We start from the raw sequence: 20331 nt of genomic DNA on the forward strand, positions 1-20331 counted from the left end.
TTTCTGTTCTAACACTCTTACTTTTCTTATATCATACATTAGAGTTGTCGGGGTGGGGGGTAAATTTAGTGTGATCTGCTGTGTCATCACAATTGTGTTGCACTGTGGTATATGTAGTTGCCCGAGGTATACATTCCACACAGCACTAGCAACTTAAGCTTTATTAATCTGTATAGCACGGTTTAATGCAATTTTGTTGCCGGAATGGCTTCACAAATTTGAAAGAAAGCATATACAAAGATTAAAAACAATCAAATCTAACATAATTGTAAGAATAAACCACTTAATCAATCAATCAACCGATGACAAATACCCTTCATCAGGCACTGGTGTCAAAAGTATTCACGTACATTACTCAAGTTGAAGTATAGATACTAGGGTTTAAAAATACTTTTGTAGAAGTTGAAGTATCAACTCAGGCTTTTTACTCAAGTAAAAGTGTAAAAGTACTGGTTTAAAAAACTACTTCAAGTATAAAAGTAAAAGTAATGTAAAGAACAAAAGCTTAGGCCCACGCTATGGGGCCTGTTGTGCTCTACCTCACGTCCTCAAAAAAAAAATTCTAAAGGCCATAGGCCATGACTATAATGTTATATAAAAATATTCATGTTGAAAAATTTGGGATGCACTAGGCTACCTGTTTCAGCCACATATATGTCCATTGAAAATGAACGCACTTTAGTACAATGCAATACATTAAAGAACTAGAGATATGAAGACTAGTTTCCTATAAGTATTGTTATAGTGGAAAAAGTCGAACTTCAGAGGCATGTCATCAATAACTTTTAATGGAATGTTTATGTACATCCAAGCTTAGCTGCAGGAATCTGAGGGCAATGGACAAGAACATTGGTGCAGGCTTAGTAACGATTACTCTTGTGTGGTTGACTATTTACAATAAATAAACATTAGTGCTGTCAAAATGAATGATTAATCCAAGTGATTAATCAAAAAATAAAAATGAAAAATAACTCATAATCCTGATACCTTCTTGATTGATAGCTTCTTGTATTCGGTACATACGTCTGCTATGTCCAGTGTTTGGGGGGTAACGAGTTACAAAGTTGGTATAGCCTACTTATCACAACATTGTCAATCGCGTCGCAATATATATTTATTAAAACGTCTCGCTACCGAACTACCTACAGTAGCTTAATTTGTGGAGGACGAAGAGAAAGCACCCATTTGGTAAATGAGCCAGTGAGAAATAATAACTTTTATGTAGGGTTCAGTCAAAAAAAAAAAAAAAAACTATGAATAACATTACAAATATTTAAAATAAATCCATAGCTTTCACCTTGGATGCTCTCATTTCAGAATTTGTGCTTCCCTTAATCTAAGGGTAATAAATGTATTTCACAATCTGGGTCATTATTTAATACAAAACCACACATAATGTTTCTACTGTATCTCTATCACACACTTTGATATTTAGTTAAGATGAGTGCTGTCTGTCACTGTCTTTAATCAGTTCTGTGAATTACTGTAAACTCATTCATTATAAAGTAGCAACAATGTTGTTTGTTAAGTACAGTACTATCCAAAAGTCTTAGTATCTTCACATTAGTATCTTCACCCCAAAAAAGGGTTTTAAGCCAGTTATTTATATATTTTGCTGTAGTGTGTCAAAAGGAAATATCAGTTTGCCATTAATTTTAATAATAATCTAGTGCGATTTTGAATGCACAAACAGTCTGACAACGGCAAAATGAATGTTTGGAAATGTAAACTGATATTTTCTACTGACACACAACAACAAAATATATAAATAACTTAGTTCAGTAAAACTGGAAAATATTCACAGATTCAACTTTTCCAGATCAATAACTCGCGAGCAAAATGATTTTAGTACACGAATTAGGCCTCTTTTCACTCGTAGTGGTATAGTAAACGAGCTTCTTAAGCGAGTTTGCCTGAAAACAAGCTTTCCTCCGCTCTGTACAAAAAACATTGATCTCAATGCGCTGGCGTCTGAGAGACAAATCCGAAAGGACCGTCTGCAAAGTGCGAAACATTGAAAAAGGCTACTAATAAAATACTCAATAACTTCACAGTAATGCACTGTAGTATTGCCAAATTCAGTTCACACATCACTGCTCTCCTACTGGTTATACTACAACTTTCATTTTGCAAGCAATTGCTTTTGCACATTTTTTATGATTTTTTTTTATTATGAAAAATAGTTAATAACTACCATTATTGAATATAATAGTTAATAACTTTACTGTAACACACTGTACTTCCACTAAATTCAGTTCATACATCACTGCTCTCCTGCTGGTTATACTACAACTTTAATTTTGAAAGCAATTGCTTTTAAATACTTTTTATGATTTTTTATTATGAGAAATAGTTAATAACTTCACTGTTATTGAACATAATGGTTAATAACTTTACTGTAACACACTGTACTTTCACCAAATTAAGGTCACACATCACTGCTCTTCTGCTGGTTATACTACAACACTGGTTATGGAAATAATTGTTTTTACATAACTTTTATGAATTTTAATAAAGGAAAAACTGTTAATAGTCTGTGTGTTACCCTGTTATGTTTCAACTTTCAAGTAAATATTGTATTGTATTAAATTAAATTTATTGCATACATTTTGTACTGTTGTGTGTGATATTCCATTTTGCATTGCCTTTTTCAACACTGGAAGCACCTGTCACCAAAAAAAATGATTGTGTGTGCATTGTAAACATTCTTGGCAATAAAGCTCATTCTGATTTTGCACAAGATGCAAAATTAAATAATTAAATTTGAAATTATTTTTTTGTGTCCATGGTTTCTTTTTAAGACTTTTTTTTTAATTTTTAACAAATATTTGTATTCTTGTTTTTGTCTGTCAAGACAACCGATCATTAGTTAATTTATTCATACACTCATTCATTCATTCATTCATTCTTCTATTTTTTTTATTATTTGGTTATTTTTATTGTAATTGTATGCACTCAAATAATACAAAAAAATTTGTATTATTGTTTGGAGAGGACAATTTTTTTCCAAAAAAAAAAAACAAACATTTTAATTGTAAGGAGCACAGCACGACATGAAAGAAAAATAAATAAATCGTGCTCACGATTTACTCATTTGTTACCTCGATTTACTAACGTGCAGACAATTTACTAGTTCATTCTCTCTATTTATAAATCATGTACACAATTTAGCAAATGGAGGGAATGAATTAGTTAATCGTGAGGACAATTTATAAATTCGAGGGAACTTAATTATAAATCGTGTGCAAGATTTAGCCTACAAGATTTAGTCACTATAGTAGTAGCCAATCAGGAGCAACTTTCAATTAATCTCTACCAGCATCATTACACGTAGAGACGAATGTTGCTACTGATTGGCTGGTGAAGTGTGGTAGAAATGTGGTGTTTTAATCTGTTGTAACTAAGATCGGATATGACTTCGGACATTTTTTTATTAAATGAAGTTCCATCGTTAGATGTAAGTACCCTTTTATTACATAATACAATGCTTGTTTGTTTCTTTCAAGTTATGAAAGGGGTCCCCAGGTCATCATTAAAACTAGGATACTAGATGCATTCAAATGATCGTGCTGCCACAAATTGATACTGTCCATTATATATGTATGTATTTATTTAAAACATTTCTTTCGATAAGCCAAATTAGAATTTTATCAGGAAAAATCTAAACATGCTCAAGTGCGTCAAGCTACGTTTTCAATATTACTGCGTGACACACTTTGGCTTTATTATAGTTTCACCAAATTTACTTATGTTACTTATATAGGCTTTAAAATGAGCTTACACTGTAAACTGTTTATCTAAAAATTGACTAAATGACAAAAGTCATTATTTATTTTTATATTTTCATTAGCAATACAAAGAGAAATTCTGAAAAATAATTTATAAATGAGCTAATAATCCATCAGAAAATAGTTTTTTTTTTAAATGACAAAACTAAATGAAATGACAGAATAAAGGGGGGGTGAAATGCTCGTTTTCACTCAATATCCTGTTAATCTTGAGTACCTATAGAGTAGTACTGCATCCTTCATATCTCCGAAAAGTCTTTAGTTTTATTATATTCATAAGAGAAAGATTGACTGTACTGATTTTTCCCGGAAAAACACGAGCGGCTGGAGGCGTGACGTGTGGGCGGAGCTAAAGAATCAGGAGCGCGAGTAGGCTTTTGCGTTGAGAGCGTTTGGAAGCTGTGACATTATCGTGAGGGAAAAACCATCATCCAAAACAAACCATGGCTAACAGTCAGATTCAGCCGTATATTTATGATCCAGAATCAGATCCCGAGGCTGAAACTGAACGAGAGCAGCAGCAGCAACGACTCGCTCCGAGCGGGGCTCAAACCCGGGTCTCCGGCATGGGAGGGGACGCACTAACAAGGAGGCAGAGATATTTTAAGCAGTTTTACACGATCGTGACCCTTTTTCGTTGGGATTGCATTATCCTTAAGAAATAAACGATACGCAAATCCGGCGTCAAACTGGGCCTTGTTTGTAAAACAAGCATCTTCGAAATGCAGGGAACAAACAAAAACACTTGCACAACTTGATGCCCTGTAAAAATAAACTCCATCCACTGGTCCCTTAATGCTGTTTTTTTTTTTGGTAATCTGTGCAGGGTTGTCTTGCCCTGGCAACCAAAAACACACTTCTTTTGTGACACTTCTTCTTTTTCCAGCAAAAGTGCCTTAGGACCCAAATAAGGAAATTCCGCTCCATCTAACGTCACACAGAGCCATACTCGAAAAAAAACTTTCCGAACCTTGTGACAAACCGGAAGGAGTATTTTTGGAACAGAAATACTCCTTCAAACGTACAACTTAATTTTTGAAACTTTGTCCATGTTTAACATGGGAATCCAACTCTTTAACAGTGTAAAAAACTCAGTATGCATGAAATAGCATTTCACCCACCCCCCCCCCCCCCCCCCCCCTTTAAAAATACATTTTATAATTAGTAATGACATTGTGGAATTTCAAACTTTATTTTAGAAAGACATACCTGCATTGACAATTTGAAAGCAAATGTGTTTGCGTATGTGTATGTATTGACTTTAACATACAATATTAATTTTAAACAGATTTTCTGTGGTATCTAAATAAATCAGTAACAATAATTTTGCTAAGTTCTCAACAATTAATTTACAATTAATTAATTTGTAATACATTTAATGAATAAATTAAATCAATGTAAAGGCCTGTTTTAGTGTTGTTTGTTTAAAGCACTAGTTACTATGGCTTTATATGCTGTGCTAAGCCACAGTACAGTGGGTTTACATAGATAGGGCCTATTAGTTGTTTTGCCAAAAGATTATAAAACTGACAGAGATACAAAACTGGTTGTATCTTAAAGAAAAATAAAACCTTTGTCTGTTCACCTTTTTCCTAACTTTCATAGGCAGTTTGAAACAAAATGGGTAGAGTAAAAAGAGGACAGAGAGTTCAGAGGAAAGACTTGAGTGCGGTGGCTGGTGGAATGGATGCTTTGGTCAGAACAATGAAAAGTGTTGACATTTCAAAGAGAAATACAAGTTATTCCTCAGAAATCTGGTCTGAACTATCCCCGACTCTGTTTGGCCAAGATCATAACAAAAACCGTCATTGGCTATGGGTAATGTGGACCAGAAATCGAAATGGAGTAAGGGATTTGCTTAGTAAACACCAGGAAAAGACAGAAACGACTGAAAAAGAGAAACATGTAGAGGTATGTAGTAAAGACAATGTAACAGAAAACCTGCATCTGAGCATGATTCGTAATATTGAACCAGAATCAGATGAGAAAAATTAGGCAAAAGATGAACAGAAGAATGTGTCATTACAGTTAAAAGTAGTTAAAGTAGAAGAAGCAGTCACATATGCAGAGGGAATATCAGACAAAGATGAGGAAGAAGAATAACACCGTAACGTGTCTTTGCAGAGTATTGTTGTAGACGAAGCAGTCACATATGCAGAGGGAATATCAGACAAAGATGAGGAAGAAGAAGAACACCTCAACGTGTCTTTGCAGAGTATTGTTGTAGACGAAGCAGTCACATATGCAGAGGGAATATCAGACAAAGATGAGGAAGAAGAAGAACACCTCAACGTGTCTTTGCAGAGTATTGTTGTAGACGAAGCAGTCACAGATGCAGATGAAATATCAGACAAAGATGAGGAAGAAGAAGAACACCTCAACGTGTCTTTGCAGAGTATTGTTGTAGATGAAGTAGTCACAGATGCAGAGGAAATATCAGACAAAGATGAGGAAGAAGAAGAACACCTCAACGTGTCTTTGCAGAGTATTGTTGTAGATGAAGTAGTCACAGATGCAGATGAAATATCAGACAAAGATGAGGAAGAAGAACACCGTAACGTGTCTTTGCAGAGTATTGTTGTAGACGAAGTAGTCACAGATGCAGAGGGAATATCAGACAAAGATGAGGCAGAAGAAGAACACCTCAACGTGTCTTTGCAGAGTATTGTTGTAGACGAAGCAGTCACATATGCAGAGGGAATATCAGACAAAGATGAGGAAGAAGAACACCGTAACGTGTCTTTGCAGAGTATTGTTGTAGACGAAGTAGTCACAGATGCAGAGGAAATATCAGACAAAGATGAGGAAGAAGAAGAACACCTCAACGTGTCTTTGCAGAGTATTGTTGTAGATGAAGTAGTCACAGATGCACATGAAATATCAGACAAAGATGAGGAAGAAGAACACCGTAACGTGTCTTTGCAGAGTATTGTTGTAGACGAAGTAGTCACAGATGCAGAGGGAATATCAGACAAAGATGAGGCAGAAGAAGAACACCTCAACGTGTCTTTGCAGAGTATTGTTGTAGACGAAGTAGTCACATATGCAGAGGGAATATCAGACAAAGATGAGGAAGAAGAAGAACACCTCAACGTGTCTTTGCAGAGTATTGTTGTAGACGAAGTAGTCACATATGCAGAGGGAATATCAGACAAAGATGAGGAAGAAGAAGAACACCTCAACGTGTCTTTGCAGAGTATTGTTGTAGACGAAGTAGTCACATATGCAGAGGGAATATCAGACAAAGATGAGGAAGAAGAAGAACACCTCAACGTGTCTTTGCAGAGTATTGTTGTAGACGAAGTAGTCACATATGCAGAGGGAATATCAGACAAAGATGAGGCAGAAGAAGAACACCGTAACGTGTCTTTGCAGAGTATTGTTGAAGACGAAGTAGTCACATATGCAGAGGGAATATCAGACAAAGATGAGGCAGAAGAAGAACACCTCAACGTGTCTTTGCAGAGTATTGTTGTAGACCAAGTAGTCACAGATGCAGAGGAAATATCAGACAAAGATGAGGAAGAAGAACACTTCAACGTGTCTTTGCAGAGTATTGTTGTAGACGAAGTAGTCACAGATGCAGAGGGAATATCAGACAAAGATGAGGAAGAAGAACACCTCAACGTGTCTTTCCAGAGTATTGTTGTAAACGAAGTAGTCACAGATGCAGAGGAAATATCAGACAAAGATGAGGAAGAAGAACACTTCAACGTGTCTTTGCAGAGTATTGTTGTAGACGAAGTAGTCACAGATGCAGATGAAATATCAGACAAAGATGAGGCAGAAGAAGAACACCTCAACGTGTCTTTGCAGAGTATTGTTGTAGACGAAGTAGTCACAGATGCAGATGAAATATCAGACAAAGATGAGGAAGAAGAACACCGTAACGTGTCTTTGCAGAGTATTGTTGTAGACGAAGCAGTCACAGATGCAGAGGAAATATCAGACAAAGATGAGGAAGAAGAACACCGTAACGTGTCTTTGCAGAGTATTGTTGTAGACGAAGTAGTCACAGATGCAGAGGAAATATCAGACAGAGATGAGGCAGAAGAAGAACAACATGTGTCTTTACAGAGAGAAGCACAACTTGAACATGGAAAAACATGGATCAAAAAACTATGGAGAATGTTGCCAGTGGTTTCCAAGAAATTCACAATCACAGTGAACAGGAAGAAATGGCAAAAAATTGTTCCACTGCATGGTTTAACTGAGGCAACCATGGACCCATGTATTGTACAACAGTTTCAGACAGAAAAATCTCTGTTGTACTCTTGCTTTCAAGAGCCAGTATATTAAAAATCATCAGAGCCGCAAAATTAATAGCCCTTATTTAAATATTACTGCAGTTTGTTCATTTGCTTCATGCAGTGTGAAATACTAGTGTGGCAAGGTGGGTGACGTAGTTCAGTTTCATTGGCTCACTGGTGCATGATTGTCACCCACCATAGCCTATTGGAGGTGGAGCTGATGGTATTTTAAGGCTGGAGTTAGATTGCTTTGGCGTGCGTCACGACTGGGACCGCTGATACGGAGTACGGCGGTGCAGACGTGTGTTTTATGCCCGGTTGGGTCACAGGCTGTCCACTGCATGTCAGCCATGAAATCAGTGAAAAGTCTTCCTGCATGTTAATTCATTCATTCAGCTGTGAGCGACTATACACTTTCGTGTGGTACGAGGAATTGCCTTGGTGTGCTGAGCTGTCTCTCCCGTCGCGTTTCTTGAAGGCGGAAGTTTATACCCATCGTTAAAGGAGGATGCGCTGCTGTTTTTCTTTCCCTGCTTTTTTTGGGCTGGTTTACATCTAGGGCATTATTAGTGTCATCGCTCGTGCCCTGATAAGGGTTTCGAAGCTAGTGTTGGGGAACTTTGATTCTGGGACCTGCTCGGTTCGGACTGTTGCATTCATTTAATTTTGTGTAGTGTTGTTTATATCGTTGTTTATTAGTATTCTGTTTTGTATACTTTCAATAGTTAAGTTTGATATTGTAATAGTGTTTCTTCATAAATGTTTTTGTTTATTTTGATGGAAATATTTCAACTGTATTATTGAATTTAATTTGTTTTGGTTTACTCTAGGCACTGCTGGCCCGGGGCTGGGAGGCTGGTTTGGAGTATTATAGGTGGTGGTGCAGTTGTGTGGAGTGCAGTGCTGCTTGGATTCACCTCTCACTGTGTGTGTGTGTGTGTGTGTGTGTGTGTGTGTGTTACACGAATCCACAGATAGGGTCTTCACTCCATCCGGCCTGCCCCCTGCCACTGGAAGGCCTGTGTCTTTTATTATTTTGTTGTTTATTTTTTTGTTGTGAGTATTTTCAAATTGATATTTTTATTTTGTCCAGTACACAGAGTCTCTGATTGTGAAAGTGTTTGATGACCTGACAATTGACATTGATTATCATTGAACGTTTTAACTAATTATGGTGATTTGAATAAAGTCTTTTGTACATTGTTCACACGCCTCTCTCGGATTACTTCAGCCTACGAACCTGTGTTCCTTATTTTTGGTTATTTCCCCATTTCTTACGGGGTGGCGTAGTCGGATTGTCTTTGGGTGTGTTGCCAAACTTATTTCCAATGTTCCTCCTTTCCTTCAGCATTGCCACACTATTTTAAAAGGAAAAGGGAACCAGTGGGAAACCCCAGTTAAAATCTCAGTACTACAAAGAGGGAAAATTACACACACAAAAAAGCGATCGAAAATTCAGACTAGCATCAAATATCAGAAGAGGGAGAATTGCAGGAGTTAGCTAAGTCTTCTACAATAAACTTAAAAACACACCTATTCCTGAACTAATTTCAGGAAACATTACCCGAAGTCTGAATAAAAATGTTCTTAAAGCGATTAGCTTTATTTAGAATTCATGCTGACGTGTTTATGGAGATGTACCTTACTCAAAGCATTATGAAAGAATGTGACTTCCAGTTTTACAAAATGCCTGGGTACATACAACACTTTCAAGTGGACCCATTTGTTGTACATATGTACACTGAAACAGGAGTAAGCATAGTTATGCAACACCTAAGAAAGATGACTCCACTGACCTTATACCTTGATGCAACAGTTAATGCTGTTTCAAAAGTGCCTGGCCAGACCAAAAGACTTCTTTACGACTCTCTCACTCTGCCTGGATGTGGTCAGAATGGACAGTAGGTGGACAGCCTAAATGGGCATTACCGCCGTGTGTACGGTAACTGTATTCAGTCGCGTGTTAAAATCATTCACGGAACTACCACCAGGTGGCACAAAGGGACGGATTGCGAAATGAATGTAATTGTAAAATGAGATAAAAGGAGGAAGTAAAACAACAAGAACATTATGTTATTACATTGTAAACAGTTAATTTCAAGTTAACTTCAAAACGTAGGATAATCTTAGGCTACAGTCTACTCATTAAAAATTAAAAGAAGACCTTTACACAAAGGATCATATGCATGCTATTGTTATTAAACAGTAAATAATAATAAGGCATATATATATACATGGATAAAAAAATAGATGTTTTCATTTCATTTTCATTTCGGTTCATTCTTGGTTTAAAAAAAAATCTTCAGGTTCCATATGCAAAGCGAAATGGGAACGTTGCAGCATTTAGCAATAATTATTATTAACTGTTATTATTCTTGATTTTTATTTCAAACTACTAACACTTTGCATTTTGAATTATGCCTTATGTGTGACCAAGTTGAGTATTTTCTATTTCAGCTGTTTGATCGCGCGGGTGTCTCGCGCACAAATTCACTGGAAACAGCAGGCGTTCACCAGACATTCAGCGTTAGCAGCAGTCTGTCACGGTTCATGAATGCACAGTCTCCTGCTCGCCTCATGTTACGTCATGTTAATTGTTTCATGTGGGTGTTACCACTGATCATCTGATCAGCGGCAGCTGCAGCTCATTCCAACAGCCTACTTAATGCCCTGTCTTTTGTATCGTCTTGTCAGATCGTTGTTTGAGGTCCTCGTGGTTCATGTCTGTTCATCCGTCAGCGTTCCTGCTCATGATCTGTTTCCTTTTCGGCCGCTTCTGGATTACCGCCCTCATTCACGGATCTATCACCACCATCACCTCTACCAAAGCACTCAAAACACCCACTCACCTGTCTGTGCTGCCGCCGATGTCCCTGCGTCACTCTCCAACATCCACTCATCATAACCTCCCTTCAGTAAACATCATTTACTTGCATTTGCCTCCTGTCCTCCATATTAGCGTGACACAGTCAATTTACTCTACATATTGTTAATTATGATTTTTTTCCATCGAACACGCGTGAACTACAAAGCCTATTTTACCTCATGAATAATAGTTAAGCTGCAAATGGGCAACATTACGAATATGGAAACAGATTTCTCCCGAGTGAGAGAATAAGAAAGCCCAACCTTATGCTTAGCTTTAAATGATTATTATTTGTTTTTTCTTATAGCTAAGCCTATATTATTATATAATGTGATTATATTTATCCATTAGAATTATATATTTTTAATTATTGTTTTGTTCTGATATATTTGTTAAATTTAAAAGATTTGTTGTAAAGTGAAGGGAGCTAAATATATCCTGTTGGTACATTATAACTTATTATTAAGCCAGCCATTATTATTTCTAAATGTAATAAAATGCAACTTTTACATGAACATGATATAAAATAAAAAATAAAAAAAACATGCAGCAAATGAAAATAGGTGATTAATCCGTTAAAATGCAACCTATACATGACGCATAATGTGGACAGAGTATATACGCTAATGTTGGCATTATTCTTTTATTAAATGTCAGCTGCTACTGGTGAAGCAAATCCGGAGCCTTTATCTTAATTTCGTTATTGCCAAATACCCATCTTAATTTAAAATTTATCTTAATTTAATTAGTTAAAAAGACTCGGTTTTATTGGTGCGTTGGTCTAAATGAGCCTATGTCTATTTAGAGTGCTGAGATGTTAAGATGTTACAGAGGACTTATTTTATTTCTTTATTCCAACTTCCAAGTGGTGTAGTCTACGTTAGTTATTAATAAATTATGTTAAAACATGAATAAATTACTCATTGTTGACAAAAGGCAAAAGAGCTGTGTGCATGTGCACATTTGAATAATGTCGGGCTGTAAACGGGTTCAGGCTTTAAAAAAGCTGTCAATCAAAATGTACTTGTCAGGCTCGGGCCGAAACCTGTCGGGCTTGGGTCCTGTCGGGCCTAACTTTTAAGGCCCGATTACAGCTCTAGCTTGCATGGGCCTAATCTAGGCTATCCAGGATTTTTTTTTTTCATTGCATCTGAAAATGACTTTGCTCATCATATTCATTTCATGTGCTCTGGCAAAGATCAGCCTCCCACGATGGTCAGCTGTGGACAATTAAAAAATGTTTGATATAAAGGTTGTCCCATTTTATACAGGAGTTATTCATTTTAAAAAATCGAATTATATTGTTAGTTCTAATTATATTGTTAACACAAGTTCATTTAGGCTATTTAACATGCACTGTGACACTTTATTCTTTTTAATTTATAAACTCCTTGAGATTTTAAAGTTAGTTTAATAGTATTTAAATTCAAGTTTAAAAATAGGTTTTAACTGCTTAAATTATTTCTTTATGAATTAGTAATATGTTGTTTTTTTCTTGTTAGAAAATATGTGTTTATTCTTTAAGAAAATAAGATAAAAAATAAGGGACAATCCAAATATTTGTTTTGCATCATCTATTTATGTAGGCTACAATTATTCAAAAATAAATAAATAATAAAATGTCATTAAAAAATGCCATCGGCCTGAGTAAATCAGAATTTTATAGAATTGTGTAAATTATAGAACCGTATAGAATTATAGAAACGTTAGCCAATAAAGCATTTTTTTTAAAACAACGGAACTTAAAATTGTGAAATAAAATATAATTTCATCCATACAGCATGTGAATAAATAAAATGCATACTTTTCATAACATTTCATTATTCATAAATGCATAACGTTTCTGGTGTTTGGATTTCAATAAAGTGAGCTCCAAGTTTAAGAATAGCCCTAGACTAGTTCTCTCTCTCTCTCTCTCTCTCTCTCTCTCTCTCTCTCTCTCTCACTCTCTATTTAACAGCATTGGCTCAATAACATACATCTTCCTTCAGGTAGAATGAATGTTTTCCTGTCTTGCTAAATGTTGGTCTCATGGGTCAATAAGTTCGACTCAATCTGATTTAATAAAGACAAACCACAGACAGTGGAGCTGCGTCAGTGAGCAATGTCCCGCGTAATCCATGTAGCCTACCTACCTAAAATAGGATACCACTTTTAATGCTCCGATGCAAATTAAACCACAATTTCTTTTGAAGAATATAACACATAATTCATATAATATAAATAATATTGCACACCTTTTAAATGTATCAAATCTAAAATATTTTTTTAAAAACCATATAATATAATATAATATAATCACAGGCTCAGGCACAGGCTTGACATTTATCCTGTTTGAATTCGTTCAAAGAAATGCACATAACTTCATAAGTACCAAACTTTCATCTGTGTATACTACATATTAAATATATTAAATATTTTAAATATTTTAAATATTTTTCTTTCATTTTCCGTGACTGAAGCCATCAAATGTAACACATCAGCGATGCAAAACTGACGTCTATTTGTGAAAATGTGCTTTGATGTGCTTGTTTGATAGCTTGTGGTTAAAGCGCCAGTCAGCGGTCAAAAGCTGCAAATAGACTTTACAGATGCCGCAGCAGCGGTAGGTGTGGCGGTAAAAGAGACGTTTTCGATGTCTACCTACTTTACCCCCCCTTCCCCCCCTGTGAGATGCTGCCAAATGAACACTCAATACCACAAGTCACATTCTGGTTAACGCAGTTACTCCGAAAACTGTCACAGTACACAAAACTCAGAGTGCATCAGGCAGAAACAGACTTTAGCTGGGCACTGCTGCAAAGTGTTGTGCTAGCATTCAACAGGGAGAGCATTGTCAGCTACTTGGACAGGGCTTTTGATATTTGTTCAAATTTGAAGACATGGAAAGGTATTAAAACATTTACAGTGCTACACATATGTTCTGCACATGTGCTCAAAGCTATCACTCAGTCAATTGGAAGAAAAACAGCAGACAAAGGTTTGAAGGATTTTGCAACCTTTGCATTTGCCAGGTTAAAAAACACTACCTCAATGAGCACAGCACTCAAAATCGTCCACGCACTGTGTTACTTGGCAAACACAACACCAACATTGTTATGATTAATCTAAAGGCCTTGCAGGACTTAATAAAACAATGCAAGATTCCTGACATAGAAGAGACAGACAAATTATCAGACTGCCCCTTATGTTAAGAAGAAGATGACGAAGACAGAACCAATGCCCAAACAATTGTTGGGAGATCTCCCTTCACATATGAATTCAAGAAGGTCTTGAAGGAGGTACAGGGAACGATTTAAAAAGTGGATTCAGAGACTACACACAATAAAGAAAATGTGTACTTTTCCCAGGCATTCTTGATGTCCTTTTTAATATTTACCTTGGCATTTTCCCACTTTGGAGTGGTTTGCTTTTCGGGGATTTGAAGAGGTATGCAAATGACAAAGAAGCAAAACAAGGGACACAAACCGCCACGTTGAGCGATGGTTTGGAATCCTGAAACACTCAATTCTGAGAAAACAAAGGTGACTGAGGCCAGGAACATTTGTCAGAAAAATGTATGGCTCTGTATTCTCTGAACGGTTGCCACTTAGACCCATGTCAAAAAAAGACACCACTCAATCTCAGGAAGGTTGGGCAAAGAGGGTGGATGAAAGCCTCAAACTGCCAAGTCAAAATTTTACACTGCTCCATCCACTGTTCCATTTCCAAAGAAAGCAAAGTGAAAATGGTTATGAGAAGATGCCATGTGTCAAAGAGAAGCTTCCACGCTATCTCTCTGTGGGGAAAGCATCTTCTCTTAAGATGTAAGTCTTTTAGGATACATCTTGCCTTTAAACTTCAACACCTCTGTTGAGTAAGTGGTCGAGAAGTTCAGGGAGGCTCAGGTATGCTCAGACGGCTTTCAATTGCTTTGTTCCACGAAGGTCCAGGTCTGAGACCAGGAAACAACCCAGGAATCCGGGCCCTTCTCAATCTGAGCATCAGAAATTAGCACAGAAGTATAGTGTCATGGCTTGTGCCCTTCCCCCGCCTGTGGGTAGGAGGAATTACGGGTCAAAACGAGGTGGGAACTACCTGCATTAGTGTTACCCTTACGAAAGGAAAATATATTTACCAATATATTTCTTAAAATAGATCGTGATATATTGTAATATATTATTTTCCCTTTTTATTTTCTAATATATTATACATTTGAATACATTTAATAATATATTAATGATACATATATTATATAATATATTGCAAAATATACAAATGATTGCCGCTTTCAATATATTGCAATATATTGGAAAAAATAAATATATATAAGAATATATGCCTAATATAGTACATGATATTTTCCAATATACTGCAATATATTTTAGTTTCATAAGGGTAATGTGCTGAATGGTTATGTGTATAATCCTCCTGTGAGACTTCTTTGCAGTATCTTTCCAGGACCTTTGGGTTTCTGTCCTTTCTAAGGTAGGTCTGTTGTGAGCACCATCTTGGCTGGATTCAGAACCGGGTGCTTGACTTGCACTGTTACTTCATCCGTCGATACTTCACCAGCCAGTAAAATAGCCCTGGTTCCGGCTTCATGCTTCCTGGATCATATGGCCAGGTCTTAGAGGGTTTTATTTGAGCTTTCCTCTCTCGTTCGGTTTAGCACCTCTATAATGCTTAGGAAGCACTAAGCACACACACTAAACTCTGTGTACTTCCTGAAATCCATATGGTGGTAAGTGTGCACGCTATCACTTTAAGCACTTTCTAAAATCCTGTACGGTAAGGGATATGCGCTCAGTTTTGTTCCCTTTCTTTGAGTTGGTTAGGCCTTGGTTCCTTGGGCTCGACTCAGCAAGTGTGTCTTTATAAATAAACTTCAAGCATCGCTTCCCTCAACATGAAGGGCTATTTGGGCGGTTCTCATAGTAGATTATCAGCGCTCCCCTTTACCAAAAGGGTTGCCTATGAGTGTACTTACTCTCTTCCTGAATTCGGAGTTCTCCTCTCACATGAGATTGATTTATCTGTTTTTCTGCAGTAGGTAGACATCGAAAACGTCTCTTTTACCGCCACACGTACCGCTGCCGCGGCATCAGATCACTCCAGTATTATTACCATAGATCGAATTGGTGACTCTCAAACATATTGTTTTGGCATAGACCATTCTATTCATGAGCTGCCATAAGAGTGAGAGCACCACTTGGGCACCACTGCACTTATGTATCTTTGGATACCTAAACAGGATGCTGCTACTAGGGATCTGTTGAGACAGTTCCTTCAGTTCCCTGTGTGACAGGTAAGGCTGGGTGATATATTAAAAAAATATGTATCTCGATATTGTGAATTTTTTTTTACGATATTCAACATATATCTCAATATGTTTGCATCTGCATTTAAATAATAAAAAACATGATTTTCTTTTGCCCATGAACAAAAAACAATTAAGATTAAACAGCTAATTTAAGCAGTTAAAAAAAATCTAGACCAAGTGATCACTTACTGCTTTTTATTAAATTAACACATTTAGGCCCATATGTAACTGAAGTTGTGCAAAACAAGTACAGAAAGTTTATTCTGCCAACTTTTTAGTGCATGCAATTCACAATTTAAACTATGCAACTGGGATAAGTATTTTATTTATAAGTTTTTTTAGCTAAGAACACAAGTCTAACTTCGTGGCATTAAACTATGTTCCTACTGACACTAAAAACCCTCTTAGATGGGGAGCTAGTTACTGAAACACAAAGCTATTTCCAAAAGCCTTTGCACTCTCTCTGTCTATATTATGAAAACTGGTCAATATAACAGTGAAATTCCCTAATAGTAATTCCAAATGGCCATAATCTATGTTTCTCTATTCAAACATCAGTGGTCGAGGAAGTGCATTTATTCAGCGATCACAATCGCAAACAATAGTCGAGATCTCATGACAGAACACAGACTGGCTGAACGATGCTTTCATTAGATCGCTAAACGGCGGCTTTTTGGTGTTTTCAAATCATTGACTGCGGCGCTTCCAAAATGGAGTAAGCTTGGGCGCATGGTTGCCAGATTGCTTAAAATAAGCATAAACCAGGCAGAACATGTATCCTTGTAACAGCAAAGCTCTGATTCTGCGATTTAAACTTGTTATTTGAGAACCCTGCTCATGAAAGCTCTCGTAGTACAGTCCCTGACAAAAGTCTTGTCGCTTGTGTACAAATTGACCTGAAGTGCCACTGAAATATATTTCTAATCAAGATTTTTTTAACAAGAAATGGCTCATTTTAATCCCAACAGCTTTTGTAATAATGTTTCAGTGCAAAAGGAAACTGTCAAAAAGTATTCTAATATTAACAGCTTGGTAAAGCCCATTGAGTCAATTTTTGCAAGACATAAGTGTTGTCGCTTTGTCATATCAGCTTCCCCTTTGACTAATAGTGGATCAATTAGGTCTCAGGTGTGTATAAAAACAACCCCAGTACACTAGACCTTCACATCAACTGCAACTAGACCTCTGCAAACATGCCTAAGATTTACCCTGAGACTAAAGTTTTGATTATCAAGAGGCTGAAGACCACATCCACTGCTGATGTGGCAGACACCTTCAATGTGTCTCAGCATCAAGTACAGAAGATAAAAAAAAACATTTGAAGACACTGGAGACGTTTTTGATAAGCCCAGGTCAGGCAGACCCCGCAAGACAACTGCTCGAGAGTACCATTTGTTGGCTTGAAAATCCAAGGCCAGCCCATTTTCCACTGCAGCAGAGCTCCACAAGACCTGGTCACCTGAAGTCCCTGTGTCAACCAGAACAGTTTGTCGGATTCTGTCTCGCAAATGGCCCCCATGGTTGAATCAGTGCCCAGAAGCCAGCACTAAACAAAAGACAATTGAAAAACCGAGTGGCATTTGCCAAGGCCCACAGCCTGCTAAAAGGATGGACGCTGGAAAAGTAGCAGTGGATTTTTCAGATTAATCTTCTGTTGAATTACACCACAGTCGCCGCAAATATTGCAGGAGACCTACTGGAGCCCGCATGGATCTGAGATTCACCAAGAAAACAGTGAAGTTTGGTGGTGGCAAAATCATGGTCTGGGGTTACGTCCAGTATGGGGGTGTGCGAGAGATCTGCAGGGTGGAAGGCAACATCAATAGTCTAAAATACCAAGAAATCTTAGCTACCTCTTATATTTCCAACCATAAAAGAGGCCAAATTCTGCAGCAGGATGGTGCTCCATCGCATACTTCCATCTCCACATCAAAGTTCCTCAAGGCTAAGAAGATCAAGATGCTCCAGGATTGGCCAGCCCAGTCACCAGACCAGAACATCATTGAGCATATATGGGGTAGGATGAAAGAGTAAGCATGGAAGATGAAACCGAAGAATAATGATGAACTCTGGGAGGCATGCAAGACAGCTTTCTTTGCTATTCCTGATGACGTCATCAATAAATTGTATGAATCCTTGCCAAACCGCATTGATGCAGTCCTTCAAGCTCATGGAAGTCATACAAATTATAAAATTTAGATCTCACAGCACCACTACTTAATTTGCTGACATATTTTTGTATTTGCATTAAATTTGTTCAATTTCTGTAAAGGCGACAAAACTTTTGTCTTGCAAAAATTTGACCTTTCTGTCTTGATTAAATGATGAATCTTTTTTCAGTGAAACTAATTTATTTCAGTGCATTAAACATCATTTGGGAGGGTTTTAGCTTTTCATATAAGCTATTTCTAACACCAATTGATTAATTAAAAGTCAGGTTAATAGCAGGTGTTTCTACAAAATAGATAAGCGACAAGACTTTTGTCAGGGACTGTAGTGTAGAGCAGTCTGCAGTGACATGTTTCTTTTTTGGATGCAATGTTTCAGACACGGGTCACGACGAGGCGTTCCCCCATACCTACTTCTAGAGAATGCAGTGTCTCGTTCCCTACTCAGGGAACCATGGTTAAGTAAGCTGAGACATTTTTCAAAATAGCCTACTGAAATATGTTTTCAGTGATGCTTCAATTAGCAGCATATTTTGTCATGTAGTTAACACGAAGCTTTGTTCCTTTTATCAGAGTGCGAAGAGGTTAAGCAAAGAGTGGGAAATCATCAAACCGGAGAAAAACTAGACCAGAGTGATCAATGAATGCAGAGCGGAAAGGAATTGTTGCCGCTCCACTTCATTAACATACTCTGACTGAAATTCTTTTAAAGCTGCAGTAGGGAACTTTTGTAAATATATATTTTTTACATATATGTTAAACCTGTCATTATGTCCTGACAGTAGAATATGAGACAGATAATCTGTGGAAAAAATCAAGCTCCTCTGGCTCCTCCCAGTGTCCTATTGCCAATTGCAGAAAGCCATCCGCTCCCGGTAAGAAACAACCAATCAGAGCTGCGGTCCGTAACTTTGTGTTCAAAATGTAGAAAAATGTATATAATAAGCGAGTACACCATGAATCCATTTTCCAAGCCATGTTTTTAGCTTGTCCTGAATCACTAGGGTACACCTATAATAAGTGTTTATATTCGGACTATTTTAGATTGCTTCGGGGGTACCGTGGCGGAGTAACCCAGTGCCTTTGTGATTCTTCATAGACATAAACAGAGAGAAGTAGTTCCGGCTACGATGTGCTTCCGCAAGACGCAAGCAGTTCTGTTTATTAACCGCTAGACCGTCAAAAGTTACCTACCGCAGCTTTAACAGCTCAGTGTAACGTTCACTTGTGTGTGCGTCTGGAAGGGAATGAAAAAGGTGAGCATGAGAACAGATAACTGCTCTTTTCCTTTTATTTTCCTGTTTTTGTTTGTGTCCTAAGTTGAATGTTTATTTGTATCTCTTCACTCACTTCACCCCCATGTATGTGGACAAGTGTGACAATGTTTAAAAAATGTAATCTATCTTTCAGGGTTAATTCAGGTGTGTTCAAAGTATGGAGCCGTCTGCTCTCTATTCGCTCTCGCAGTAAAAGATGCCATACAGTGATCGTCTACACAGCACCTGTTGTCAGGTTTGCACAGGGGTGGCCAGAGGGGTGGCACTGGCCACCAATGGTCATCAGGTAGCCATACCATTGTGGAGTACGCTTGCCATATCTGTCTGCTCAAGCATGAGAAGCTGGAAAGCAGACATGAAGAGCTGAGATTTAAAAGGATCTGAAAATCTGACTGAGCCAGCAGGAAGCAGCAGTGCTTCTCCTGCAACCACTGAGAAGACCAGCCCAAAAAGTTAATGTCAACAAAACATTTGAGATACAGATTACAGTGAGATTTAAATAGAAATGTGCACTTTGTTACTTAGCTCTGCATCAATACATTGTATGGTTATATTGCCATTATGCAATATATTTGCATGTCAACTGATAAGGACAGTATTTGAATGAACTACTGTATTAATATTCCAAATCTAATCTTTATCCATGTAAGTTAAATGCAACAACTGCATATTGCATACTG

The sequence above is a fragment of the Carassius auratus genome, chromosome 4 (genome assembly GCF_003368295.1).
Source record: "Carassius auratus strain Wakin chromosome 4, ASM336829v1, whole genome shotgun sequence".
Lineage (NCBI taxonomy): Eukaryota > Metazoa > Chordata > Actinopteri > Cypriniformes > Cyprinidae > Carassius > Carassius auratus.